Raw genomic sequence first — 10,743 nt, 5'->3', positions numbered from 1 at the left:
TCTGGATGAAGAATTTCCCCAGCAACTCAGGGTTAATGATTCTCAAGGGAGCTCAGGAGGGAGGCCTTCTAGTCACACATTCAGCAAAGGTCCTTCCCTGCTGGAAACCTACGTTTACTTGTACTCCCCGGCTTGTGCTTAATTACTCAGCATACATCTTAATGGAGTTGAGTGAATGGCATAAATTATACTTATTTGCAACACTGTTACTAGATTTTTTTTAAATCCTTCTAAAGTAAATGAAGCGCAGTATTTCAAGTGATGAGGAGGGCACACACTGTCTCTCATCCCAGCACAGTTCACCCTATTGCATTCTGGTGAATGCAGTACTCTTTCTTCAAAGTTTCTCTAGTTTTTGACCTTATTTGGTACAGTTTGTGCTGTTATCTCTAGACTCGTGTTTCTGGGTTTACCCCTTCATCAGTATAGAGCGGAAGTGGTAGAGAGCAGAGAAAAGTCCTTTGGGGTTGCTGAATTGCAGCCCACGTCTTCACAGGTCACAGTACCACTTCACAGGCATACAGTTGCATCCCAGGTAAACTTATCAGCTTGTTTGCTCAAGGGAGCCTTCTAAACACCAGGGGGGGGGAGAGCACACTGCCTCCCATCCCAGCACAGTTCACCCCGTTGCATTCTAGTAAATGCAGTATGCTTATTTCAAAGTTGCTTTTGTTTTTCACCAGAGTTGGTGCATGTAGCGCTGTTATCTCTAGACATGTGTTTCTGGGTTTAGCCCTTCATCAGCACCTACTTTGGTGAAAAATGACAGCAACTTTGAAGTAAGCATGCTGCATTTACCAGAATCCAATGGGGTGGACTGTGCAGGGATGAGAGGCAGTGTGCTCCCTCACCCCTTGTGTTTGAAGGTCTCCCTGGCAACGAGCTGAAAAACTCACCTGGGATGAACCTGTGCTCCTGATGAGTGGTACTGTAACCTGTGAAGACTTGGGCAGCATTTCAGCAACCCCAGATAACTTTCCCTGCTCTCTACTACTTTGTCTCTCTACTGATGAAAGGCTGTCTAGAAATAACAGCGCTAACTGCACCAACTTTGGTGAAAAACTACATGGTCTTTGAAGTGTACTTCATTTACCAAAATGCAATGGGGTGAACTGCGCGGGATGAGAGGCAGTGTGCACCCTCCTCCTTTGTGTTTAAAAGGCTCCCTTGAGCCAACCAGCTGACCTGTGATGCACCTGTATGTATGGAGTGGTACTGTGACCTGTGAAGATTTGGGCAGCATTTCAGCAACCCCAGATGACTTTTTCACTGCTCTTTACTACTTCTGCTCTCTACTGATGAAGGACTAAACCCAGAAATACATGTCTAGCGATACCAGCAGTGCCTGCACCAACTTTGGTGAAAAACGACAGCAACTTTGAAGTAAGCGTACTGTATTTACCAGAATACAATAGGATAAACTGTGCTGGGATGAGAGGCAGTGTGCACACTCCTTGTGTTTAAAAGACTCCCTTGAGCCAGCAAGCTTACAAGCTTACCTGGGATGCACCTGTGAACCTGTGGAGTGATACTGTGACTTGTGAATACTTTGGCAGCAACCCCAGAGGACTTTTTTCTGCTCTCTACTACTTCTGCTCTCTACTGATGAAGGACTAAACCCAGAAACACATGTCTGGAGATAACAGCACTACCTGCACCAACTTTGGTTAAAACTACAGCAACTTTGAAGTAAGCGTACTACATTTGCCAGAATGCAATGGGTGAACTGTGCTTTGGATAAGAGGCAGTTTTCTCCCTCCCCCTTGAACTATTTTGCTTCATTACTTTGGAAGGATTTCTTTTAAATCCAGTACCCGTGTTGAAAGTAAGTATAATTACTGCCATACACTCGTCTCTATTGAGATGTATGATGGGTAATGTAGTTCTACTGAGCACCAGGCATCTGTTTGTACATCAGTCAACTGCTTGCTTTTATGCTTATCACTCACATTCAGTTCAGTATTGAAACATGTAAAGTGTGAATGGCACGACCTGTTAGCATTACAAAGTGAGGCTTACTGCATGGCTCACTGGTCATGTTTCACATGGACACTTTAGCTTCCAGTATGGTCTTCGATAGCACCATGATGCGGATTGCAGTCACAGAGTGTGACTTCTTGTATCTCCTTCTGTACAGACGGTTTTCTTCCTTTCTTTCTTTCCTTCTTCTTCTTCTGCATTTACTGCTGTTTTATCGTATACTGCTTTTTACCCGACCTTCATGATGTTTATTCCAAACCTTTTTTCTTGATTCATAGTTACTCCAGATGAAGGGTGTTACACCCTAAATGCATTGGGCTACAACACAAAAAATGTAAATCTTCAATTTCTGATAATGATACCTCACCAACTTTCATCTACAAGTGTGGAGCAACATTTGTATCTGCATTGAAAGCTTGAAATCAAATTGTTTTGAATAAACTGTGTATAACAGCATTATCAATTCTTTTTCTAAAAGTTCTTGTATACTGTTAAAATGTAAATAAGGATTGTTAGATATCGATCCCTAGCGCTCACAGTTGTGCATTGTGGGTCTAGATTGCCATTTGGTGAACGAGCTTACAGAAATTTATCACAAGTACAGGCAAGACTAGCTCCAGAACTGCACAATTGTCTGAATTGTTTATCATTTGGATTATTTTGTCAAATCACAGTTGAGTGCATTATAAAAATGTTTCTGAAGGGTTTATTTTGCTAGGTCGAAATGGCAGTTTAAAACTGCACTACAGGCTGCAGTGGCAGGCCTGAGACACGTTTTAAAATGCTACTTTAGTGGTCGTACAATGAGTGTTGCTGACCACTAAATGCATTCCGTTTACAGGCCCTGGGTTCACATATTACTATTTACTAGAGACTTACAAGTAAATTAAATGTGCCAATTAGCGAGTCCAATGCTACCATGTTTGAAGGCGAGAGCACAAACACTTTAGCAAGAGTAAAAAGCACAGTCCTTATGCTACCAAAATCGAGTTTAGCAAAATCAGGGAGTGAATGTAAAATGTTTGGAGTATACCACAACAAGGATGTAAGGTCAAATAGCTTGGTCTGCATGCTGGGCCTCTCACCAAGATTGGCCATACAAACGACAAAGTTTACATTTTCTGACTTGGCCATAGTGCTGGCCAACAGGCAAATAGCAATGTGGTTTAAGAAGGACATGGCTCCCCCAAAACAGGGTTCGTATGCAGACTTGCGCAGGTGGGTGGCGGCGAAAAGCGCAGCTCTGGCTATGCTGGCCTCTAACGCTAAACCCAGGCAATGGTGTGATGAATGAGAAGTGTATTTGCTCAACATTCAAAACAAGGATGATACCAGACCTCCGTAGATCCCCCCGACCGGTTGCCCCACATGCAATAAAAGTGGGACATCCTTACGTTAAAAACGATTGGTATAGACAGATGTAGATGTGGAACTAAGTAAAGGGGAAAAGGACAAGCTAATCGCAAGCATAAATGTTTAAAGAAAAATTAAAATAGGACATAGTACATATAATCAAACGACACAGTGCTTGAATATTATCACAAAATATATTTTTATTTGTATTGTTTTACATGATATTTTGTCATTTTTTCAAGTGTATAAAAAAATATAATATAATTCTAAATGTTTAAAAATCGCAATGCATCAACACATATTATGACATCTGAGACATAATCAAGAGACTAGGAGATTAAAACATAGTGATACCATTGCCTTATGATATAATATTTTCTCTTATATTTGTGACAGGGCCCAGATCATATATGGACAGGAAGGAGGGTCGGCGGTAGATGGTACTACGCGTGTTTCGGCAAGTTGCCTTCATCAGGACACCGTTTCAACTTTCACTATTGTTATGTCTGGGTACTCTTTAACGGTTGCTTTCAGTTACAAAGGTTTTTGAAGATAAAATGCAAAGAGTCCCTGGGTCTTATGAAATGAACATCGGCAAGTTGGTCTGGTCAGTAGATTATCACGTTTTATTATTTTTCAAATCTCTACTAGCCTAGATTAGACGATTTAATCCAGTCGCAATATGTATCTCTGTAATCGGTCCCTATATGACCAGGGAATCCTACGGGCTGTTGTTCTATGCGCTCAGGACATCGTAGAGCAGCATATAGGGTCTCAATCCAATAACGTGCCTTTGCCCGGGGAATGATACCAGACCTCCATAGATCCCCCGACCGGTTGCCCCACATGCAAAGAAAGTGGGACATCCTTACGTTAATAACAATTGATATAGACAGATGTAGATGTGGCACTACACTGGTGTCTTTCACATTTGAGGGGAGGGAAGGCTGCTCTGAGGTAAATGTCTCATTGAGAAAGTAAATTCACAGACGTTCAGAATGTTTTGTAGGACTTCCAGCTTCTTTGACAGGCTATAGAGAAATATCTATGAACCTATTGCTTAAGAAATACGTTTGTTGCTAAGCAATTAACTCGCTGCTGAGCGATTGCTTTCCCGAACCGTTTTTCTGCATGTCTGACATACCATGTAACAAATATGTATGTGGGTTTTGGTGTCTTTATTTGTATTGCTACCTTTGCATAACTTAACAACAATAAAAATATATGCAAAAAAAGATGGGTCATGGGCTTTATTACATAACTTTCCTCCCTTTAAAGAATATCTCAATTACTACATATTAAAGATCTCTGCACTCTGGCAAGCACAAACCTCTTTCCCAGCACAACTAAAGGTCTTAAATACTGGCCCACCTGCTCCTGTTAAGGCGTACGCTAACTAATACTCACCCACCCATCGCAAGCAAGTGATAGTATTTAGGAGAAGTTCGAGTACTGTTGAGAAGCCCCAAAGCTTTTGGTCTCAGCTTGCATGCACCTCGGGGAAGCTTAGGGTCCAAGGAAAAGAAAATATTGAAAACCAGGCTGAGCTGCCTGGGTTAGCAGGTGTATGACACAGTATCTCCTTCCCACTTCAGCTGCCTTTGTAAAAGTTGTATGTTTTCTCACTCATTAGTCAATGAAAATCTTAATGGTTAATCGACATGGCGTGATCAATTTTCTAAAGGCAATTAACAAGTAAGGTCTCATTAAGTAGGGGATCACGCTTTGGTTATATATCTCCTTAGAACATTTTGAGTCTTTTGACCCAGTCTGCTGAGATATTGACTACTGTGGAATGTAAAAAGGTGCTTGTTTTTTTTTATACCATGCCTGATAATCCAAAGCCTCAAAACTTTCTTTGCTAAAAGTATGTTCCTTAACCTAATTTCCCTTTGCAACAGCTCTTGGTAGTGCACTGTATATTACAAGTAGAAGGTTTCCTTCTTTTAGGTTCATTTTACAATCCATATATTTATTAAAACAATGGCATCACAGGTAGATTTTCCTGATTCCCATGCTCTGCTGGACCTATGCATTGTGCTCTGTCGCAATATGTACGAGGTGCATGTGTTGAACCTGCATTCAATGTTATCCTCCCAGCTGCTGCTTTTTTTCAAGAAGCCACATTACCCAGTTTTCTCATCCATGCTAGTTTGTGGGGAGAGGTGGGTCAAGGGCTAAGGAGGTATAAACATGTCCTCAGCTTTGGGTGCCACGGCCACGGCATCTAATATTTTTTAGTCCAGGGATTTTTGGTTTATTTGTTACAGATCACACTTTAAAACGTATCTAGCACACATCCTCGAGGGTGCCAACTAGTGAACAAGTTCAGAAGATGGTTTTACTAGCTGGTGTTCATGCTGCAATGCTTGAGCATACGCTTTAAAGCAGAAAAATAGAGCCACTGATCCCACTATAAAATGTGGATTTATCAAGCTAAATTGACAGAATTAGCTGGTTTTATTAAATGCTGACGTAAACAGTACCCTTCTGTGTGTATAAAATCTAACATATGGATTTTCTTTCAGCAGGAGGAACGTCGGCAGCAGTATGATTTCTCTGACTCAGTCCTGGGGCATGGTCTTCGTCCTTATGAACTGGGACTGCTGCTCTTAATTACAGGCATCTCCTTGTTGGAACATGACCAGAAAAGATGTTTTGTAAACTGAAAAGTAGAGGTCCATGGTATCTGCCGACAGGCATTTGTTCACAATCTGAAAGTTTCATTGACTCATATTTTCCCCTAAAATCATGGCAGGTACAATTTCTCTTGCAATGACTAAAGGATGATAAGAGGAAACCTCATAGTCATCTTGTTGTTCTTAATAAAAGCTGGACATTTGTTCACTTTAACTAGCAAAATACTCAATGCATTACATGTACTTTTCGCATTACACATATTTACAAGAAACATATTTACAATTTGGGGCACAAAATGAGATTTGTCCAGAATGGCAACGTTTTGGCCAAGTACCAAAACTATTATTAGATCCCAAGTCTCCAATATGGGGGGGTACAAAAAGAACACACTAGACCAGTTGGCAGGGGGTGGTAGCTGTGGTTTGAAAACGAGGGTGCGTTTGTGGCAAAAACGAATTGCAGGACCTGAATTCAGATGAGAACATGAAAGCAGTATAGTTACTAAGAGAAAAGAGTGTGGATATACCCAAAGAGGGGTAAACTGGTGGATGCAGCGCACTCTTTTTTCCATCTTGTATCCACCTTAGCACAGTCCTCTGGATGTAGGCCCTATCATTCTCTCACCAAGGTCAGGATAGCAGCTTCGGGCTTCACTTCGACCTCTCAATCTCGCACTTGTCTGAGGTTGCAGTATGGGGCTAAGTTAGGCTATCCCGAGGCAGTGGGCTCTTGACAAGGAGCGACAGAAGCCTGCAGATGGTTGAGGCTGCATTCACTCTTCCCACGGCAGTGAGTTCTCACCTCTGGCAGACAGGAGCACTCTAGCAACATGCAGCATTCCTCTATGGGTGGAGTGGCATGGCATCCACCTGCACAGCTCATAGCTTGCAGGGGTACAGCAGGCGTAGAGGCTTCTGACGGTGGCCCTCTTCCGGGCATTGACTGTAGATCACAGCTTGCCCCAGTCCTATATTTAGTACATAGTGATTCTTCTTGGGTGCGCCGGCCACTCACTCAACCACAAATGATGGTTGTTCGGTGCAGCAGGTACCAGGTACTATCATCAGCACACAGTGCTTTGAGGTGACATCCTCAAATCTTAACAAGGCACCCCCAGGGTACCTCTATCGCAGGGACCGCCAACATTTTCTGCAATAAGAGCTACTTATGTTCAAAGAAAATCATCCCGAGCTACTAATATTATTAGTATTGTAATAGTGACCGCATCAGACAAGATTAAAGTAGTGACCACATTATGCAAGATTACTAGTTGTGATCATCTAAGTGCATCAGTCAGGGTTGCCAGCAGGAATTTATACAAGTGTTTGTCAGTTTGGAATTCCTCTCCAAGAGTAATACAGAAAAGCCATAGCTCCAATGCCCCTGACTCCAGGAAACTAATATTAATAATACGCCTCTCCAATGCAACATGATTTATCATTTTAATATTTGTTTAGTATATTTTGGACATTCAGACATTTTTCTCCAAACCTCACCTGATGAGTTCTGAAGATGCACTTATTTTAGTCCTGAATACCCACTCTCAATGCTGTTATACATATATCAAATAAACAAAGCAAAAGCGTCTAGTTAAGTAGACAGGGCTGCACACAAGAGAGCTACTTCCAGGTAAATGGTGGGCTACTGGTGTCAGTGTTGCGGTCACACAGTCCACTTACAGGGCACATGGGCCACCAGCAGGAGCTCATCACAGCTTCAGTTGTGCCCACCACACAGGCTCAACACTCCAGTGGGTGCTCTGATGGGGATACGTCACGACGGTCGCACTGCCTGACCCTAACATACTGCTATACCTTTGGGGCTCTTGCTTCTCGAATCTCTGTCGGACTGATACAACGCTAAGGTCCATTAAAGCAATCCCGTCCATGATCTTCTCTTCCTGAGGAGTTGGAACTTCCTTCCCTTGCTCAGAGCAGCATATGTTGGTACTCAAGACAGTAATTCCTCATTCAAATCGGACACCAGGAGATGATCAGGAGATGGTTGTCAGTGCAACATCAACCTTTGACTGCTTCATAGTCCCAGACTACTCTGTGAAGTACCCCCTACTTAGTAGAAGAGACCATACCAAAGAACAATAAAGGGTCTTGAGCTCCCATCTTTATGCAGCTTTCACTGATAGAGGATGTGTATTCCAGGTCTGCTCCTTTGAACCAGTTTGGGGCGATTCCCCTTTCACGTGTCCTGGTCAGGCCACTTTCCAAGCTTGGCCTCTATCTGCATATATGCTCTGCCCATCAGGACAATCTCACGATGAAGCGCCCACGACAAAAGTACACACAGGTGAGACCAGGCTGCACCCATTTATTTACGTCTTTCTTCACAGAGATCAAGAAAAGAGACAAGAATCTGTGCCCCTTCAAAGGACTCCTTTCCCTATCAGGAGTTACTGCAGGCCTCTCACTTTGTAACCCCTGGCATCCACCAAATAACATCTGCAATCAGAGTCATTTTTAACATGAAGGGCCCGGACACTTCTTAAGAAAGCCTGTCTCCTCTTTCCTCATCTTAATGTCTGGTGCTCCCCTTTTCAACCGGGAGATGCCTGCGATACATACATGTTGTCTGGAAAAAGAAACCTCTTTCCTATCTTGTACTCTGGACACCACATACTCTGGTCTAGGCTGTGGGCTTCCAAAATGGAACTCACATGCTTACAAAACTCCTGCAAGGCGAATTATTTCTTCTAACACACATGCACACACACTACATGCTGCATGGCACAATACTGCTTGTAGCATGCAGGCACAACACATGGGGTGACGCGTTTAGGATTGCATGTTTATCGTGAGTAATGGAACTTTAGATGATTGGGCCAGTAGGCTCACATTCATATATCACCAATAAAAACCCTGTCATTATAATTGACTAACACTGTATGCTGCCTCCACCGTGTTCCATGCATGAAATCTGTTACAGGGACAGTAATCTTCTGTCGCCATAAGGATGTGCTTAGTGCGTCCCACCCAGAATTTAGCATCATTATCAGACTGGGATTAGGTTAATGCACGCACGTACACAGGCAAAACAACTGGATCACATGTTTGGAGTACAGGCAGAGGACTCAACTGTACGTCATGCAGGGGACATTCCCGTCCCACCAGTTACACATTTTTATTTTATTTGTACACCATTAGTGGTCGTTTGTAAGGCGCATGGCAAATGCAGCAGTGTTTGTAAATGCAGAGCTGCCATTTTAAAGTCGCCTTTCTTTGCCTCACTATTCAGGTCTCATTGGTCAAAAGTGATGATGCTGTAAACAGTAGCTGGCCGCACTTGAACTAGGCACAGTTGTGAGGTCAGCCCACAATACAGTCACAGTGCCCACATTTTATTGCTCCCCTGGTAGCAATGTGCTTCGGCTGCTGTTCCAAATCCATGAATGAGTCACATCAGCCGTCTGGGTTGCTTTCACGCGACATGGCTTTAGACCAAGGGATGATGCGTTCACGAGAAGTGTCACTGGAAATGAGCGACGCTGGCTAATTTGTTTGTGGGAGTCAATTAGGCCAGCAAAAGGACACAGTGTACCAGCTGGAGAGAGCGAATACTACGCGCGCCATCGATCTTCTAATCCGATCCTATGCTCCTGTGTGCACGCCCTTCAAGATAATGTCAATTACGCCAGGCTAAAACCAAGCGGTAAGATAGGCACTACACATCTGGAGTGCAGTCAAATAAAAGTGCTTTTAAAAGCTCTGACTTCCACAGGCGTTTGTTTCGGATTATTAGCGCCCACTTCCTGTCCGCGTGCTGTAGCTTCTCCCTATACCCCCACGTAAGTGAGGTCGCACGTCGCGCCGCATGCTTGCGCTGCTCTACGTTAATTGTGGCGGGGGTGGAGGGACGCATTCCTGCACGCCTCCGTGCACCTCAGCGCTGCACTGCAGTGACTTGCTGTACGCATCTCTCCGCCCAGTAGCTCTTAGGTGCGTTTTCTGAAATGAAGGAGAGAAGGGCTGCTGTCAAACTGTATATTTTATTTTCAATGAACGATTTCCTTACACCGAGTTGCAAGCGATATCCAGTGAGTGATATCGCGATGCATCTCACAACCCAAGGTGGCATCAATAGACAAGCATTCTGGAAAGCCTGTTGTTGGCGATTGTTAGACATGCAGGTGTGGGTAGAGAAATGCCTTTTCCTCTACACTTGATGGTCCCTTAAATTTTTTTTACACTGCTTCTGAAATTTGGCTCATTTAATCAATAATACATTCTTGCATGTGTGTTACTCTTCAATTCATGTTAATGTTAAGCTGTAGCACTTGTATCTAAAAGTATTTACATAGTCAGTTTTGCGTGAATTAGGATCTCCCAATCGAGACTGGTTCTCGATTTAATCCACGTTAGTGTATGTGAACAATTCTTAATTAAATACTTTGAAATAAAAAAAGAACGTTTTTAAAATGGTGAAATACTGATGACATTTCTCTCTGCTTGAAAATTGTCACTCAGTCAAGCATGAGCATGTCTTTCGCTCGTTCTCAGTTAACTGCCAGGCAGAATGGCCATCAATTCTACACGTGACGACATTTTGAGGTGGGTACACGAAATACCCTGCAACCAGTGAACAAAGGTTAAAGCTGGAGAAATGATCATTCACCAGACATGTAAAGTAAATATCTCAAGCACATTTATAGTATGTGTCTCTCAAAAATGTGTCAAATGTGTCAAACATTTATGTGGCACCCCTGGCTAGAGTGATGCGTAGGTACGGGTTTACCCCAGTATCCTACGCTGATGACAC

Source organism: Lissotriton vulgaris, chromosome 8, assembly GCF_964263255.1.
Source record: "Lissotriton vulgaris chromosome 8, aLisVul1.2, whole genome shotgun sequence".
NCBI lineage: Eukaryota > Metazoa > Chordata > Amphibia > Caudata > Salamandridae > Lissotriton > Lissotriton vulgaris.
This window is presented reverse-complemented; position numbering follows the sequence as displayed.